The sequence below is a fragment of the Petaurus breviceps genome, unplaced genomic scaffold, assembly GCF_028583685.1.
Source record: "Petaurus breviceps papuanus isolate PSGF00001 unplaced genomic scaffold, PetGlider_PUasm1.0 582, whole genome shotgun sequence".
NCBI lineage: Eukaryota > Metazoa > Chordata > Mammalia > Diprotodontia > Petauridae > Petaurus > Petaurus breviceps.
The window spans coordinates 9,053,840-9,057,751 of NW_027186390.1; the positions used below are offsets into that span (position 1 = coordinate 9,053,840).

Sequence of the window (3,912 nt, forward strand, 5' to 3'; positions counted from 1 at the left end):
ATTCAATATCATTATCAGTAGAGTCCTTCAAGAGAATGAACTTTGAAATGAGGGCTATAGAAAAAAAGGGGAACTCTGGATCTCTCCAGATCACTGGTTATTAATAATCATTTCTCGCACTGGTAAGGACACTAGATGACTTAGTAGAGAGCTGGGTCTGTAGTCAGGAAGACCTCGGTTCAAATTCAGCCTCAGACACTAGCTGTGTGTGACCCTGAGCAAGTCACTTAACTTCTGTTTGCTTTAATCCACTGGAGAAGGAAATGGCAAATAACTCCAGTATCTTTGCCAAGAAAACCCACAAAGAGTTGGACCGTGACTGAAAAACAACAATATTTGAAGCATTGCACTAAATACAGAGGATACAAAGAAAGAAAAATATAGTCCCTACCCTCAAAAATTTCAAATCCTAAGAGAAACACCATGCAAAAAATTCTAAATATAGGATGAATACAGAGTAAATAGAAGGTAATCTCAGAGGGAAGAGAGATGAAGGTGAATGTTGTGGAGGATTAACAAGACTTGGCAACTTGATTAAGTGGAGGGAGGGGGGAGAAAGAAAGAGTCAAAGGTGACTTTAAAAGTTGTGAACCTGAATGAAGAGATGGATGGAGGTGCTATCAATTGGAGAAGGGATGGGCGTGAGGGACAATATAGAGCTTTTAGGAGGTCATCTAGTCTCTCTAATTATTTCAGGATTAAGGAAACTGAAGGAGGAGGACGAGTCTGGGCTGACTAAGGTCTTGGGTGAATCAAACTAACTTCTTTCTTATGCCCATTCCATTGCATTGTCAAAGTTTCACCTGGTTTTTTGGCATTGGGCCAGTAGGGCAAAAATTACATGCTTAGACTGTGAGGAGTAATAACTACCAACATAAAATACAAACTTATGGGGTAATCATGGCTGTATGAGGGGGAGGGCTCATAAAAGAACTCAGCTCAGTTTTGGTGTCATTTTGTTTCTCCTCCCCCATGGCTTTATTTCTTGGTCTAGTAAACAGATACTGTTCTTATACCTGCCAATAGCTCTTCACTACTCCATAGGCAAAAGGGGTTTGCAAAGAGAGTTGGACCTCAGGAGCATTCCAAGATGCATCCTACCTAGGGAACACAATTTTCTCAGATGAATCTGACGTTAATACATTTTTAGCAATCAAACCAATAGTTAAATACATTATCATCATATCTTGTTGAAATGAAAACATTCTGGCTAGATGGCAGAGCTCCAGAAGTCCTGCCTTTGCATTGACCAGCAGGCATAATGAATTCCCGTCACCTTGCAGTGCTTAACTGGGGTGCATGGAACCATTCCAGTCCTATGGTAATTGGCTTTGCTTTGATATTGTTCAGTCTCCATGCTTGTTTCAGCTCCTCCACTAGACCCGCATGTTTATTGATCTTCTCAGCGTCTGTTCCTAGAATATTTCTGCTTAAAGGAGCAACAGCATCAATAAAACCCACTGTTTTAGTAAGTCTATCAAATGGCAGAATAGCCGATCCATTGGCCAGAATTCGCTGATGTTCTTTTCCAACACATATTGTGGTGGCTGACTTCCAGTGTGTTCTTCTATTTAAGATAATGGCACAATATGGAATTATGAACTCATTTTGAAGGCTAACTGTTGATCAATAATTTTTTCTAACATTATCATGCTTCTTGACATAATCCATAGAAAACCGTGGTCATACTTCTTTCACTACATGCTCAACTGGATAGCAATTAAGAAATTCTGTTCTTAAGATGATCATTTATGCTGATCACTTAAGTCTGAATTGCGATAGCAAATCCTTACTTATTGTTCTAGATGGAATAGAATCACAGAACTGGAAGCCATCCAAGAAATCACCAAATCTAATAAATAACTGAACTGGAATTGCTCCTACAACATCGCTAACAAAGGGCCATCCAGTGTCTGCTCAAAGACTCCTAGTGGGAAGGAACTCACTCTCACCCAGTGCAGCCCATTATTTGTTGTTCAGTTGTTTCAGTAGGGTCCAATTCTCCATGACCTCATTTGGGGTTTTCTTGGCAAAGATACTGGAGTAGTTTACCATTTCCTTGCCCAGCTCATTTTACAAATGAGGAAACAGAAGCAAGAAAGGTTAAGTGACTTGCCCTGGATCACACAGCTAGCATACCTTACCTTTAAAAAGCCTCAACTTGGACAGTTACATTTTTTATAACTAAAATGTAGGATTCTGCACTTGTCCCTGGGTGGTGAAGAGAATGGAGATTATTCCATGTGAGAACTGGTTGAAGGAAGGAATTTTGGGGAAGAGGAAGGGTGTAGCCTGAAGAAGAAAAGACTTCAAGGGTAGATGATAGGTAACTTCAAGTGTTTGAAGGCCCTTCTTATAGGGGGTTTAAACTTCTAGGTTCCACTGGATAAAAATAGGAGCAATGAATTCAAGTTATAGAATGATATATTATATAACATATCTTTGGATCTTTACTCATTCAGCATATTAGCTATTCCTCTTCACTTTAATAAGCATGCTATCTATGGTTTCATTCAATTTAATGTTAAACATTACTGGTCTAATGGTGGATCCCTAGGGCACGTTATAAGATCTCTCTCTCTCCAGATTGATATTGATCCATGAGGTCAGTCATTGAACAATTTCTAAATTCATCTAATTTTATGATCATCTGGCTATATATCTCCATTTTGCCCATAAGGGTAGACTTTTTCAAATGCTGTGTTGAAAGCCAAGTATATTATGTTTCCAACTTTCCCCCAATGACACTGTTAAAATAGAAAATGAAGTTAACGTATCTGGCATGACTTGTTTTTAATGAAGTCTTTTTGGCTCCTAGGGATCACCACTTCCCTTTCTTATGCCATGTCAATATATTAATAGAATTTTGCCAAGGGAAGTCAAACTCACTGCCTTTGTTTGAAGATTTATCTGTTTTCCCTTTTTATGAAAATTAGGACATCTTCCTCTTTCTCTATAATATTTCAAAGATCATTAAGAGTGATAGAGCATTCACTTCTGCCAATTCTTTCAATATCCTGGAATGTAATTCATTTTGGCCTATTGACTAGAACTCATCAGGGGCAACTAGATACGTTCTTAGTACCTCTTCATTTATCTTCAGCTTGAACTCTCTGCCAACCATTTTTGTTTCCTTATAATATTCTTTTGATTGGTAGGAAAAAGAAAAGGGAAATGATTCAGTAATTCTGCCTTCTTACTCATTATCCTTTTCCTGTCAACTCAGGGTAGCAAACCTACCCTTTCTCTTTGATCTTTCTCTTTTCCTCAACATTGGGTCTTTTTATTTAATTAAAATGTCATTTTTTTTGTCCTCAGCATTTTTTGTCGGGCTCAGTTCAATGTGAGTTTTACCTCGCCTGGTGCCAGACTTACAGGACTGTGTGATGTTTCACTTTAAAAAAAACTTCTCAATGTTTTGCAATCTGACTTCCAACCTCATAATTCAACTGGAACTCTCTCTCAAAAGTTACCAATGATCTCAAATGCTAAATATGATGGGTTTTTGTTAGTCCTCATCCTTTTCAACCTGTCTTCTACATCTGAAGCTGAGCATTCTCACTTCCTGAATCCTCGTTCTTCACTGTGTTGGCTTGATACTTCATTCTCCCGGTTCTCCTCTTATCTAACCTCTCCTTCTCAGTCTCCTTTCCTGGTTCATTATATCACCCTCCCTAACTGGATGTTACTCGACGCTCTGTCCTAGACTTCCTAAACTTATCTCTCAACATACTCTCTCAGTGAAATCAGTAGCTCCCACCGGTTAGAATGTATTCTCTATGCAGATAACTCCCAGTTCTATAGATTCTGCCTGACTCTCTTCCCTGAGCTTCAGGCCCATACCACCAATTGCCTGTTGGATATTTCAAAGTGGATATCCTAGATATAGTTCAAACTCAATATATTCCAAAG

General features: G+C 38.7%; 1 pseudogene; it reads right to left on the reverse strand.

Annotated features, from left to right (window-relative positions):
• Nucleotides 1–3,605, reverse strand: part of LOC138173474 (heterogeneous nuclear ribonucleoprotein D-like) — a 5,011-nt pseudogene extending 1,406 nt beyond the window's left edge.
• Between the last annotated feature and the right edge of the window lie 307 nt (nucleotides 3,606–3,912).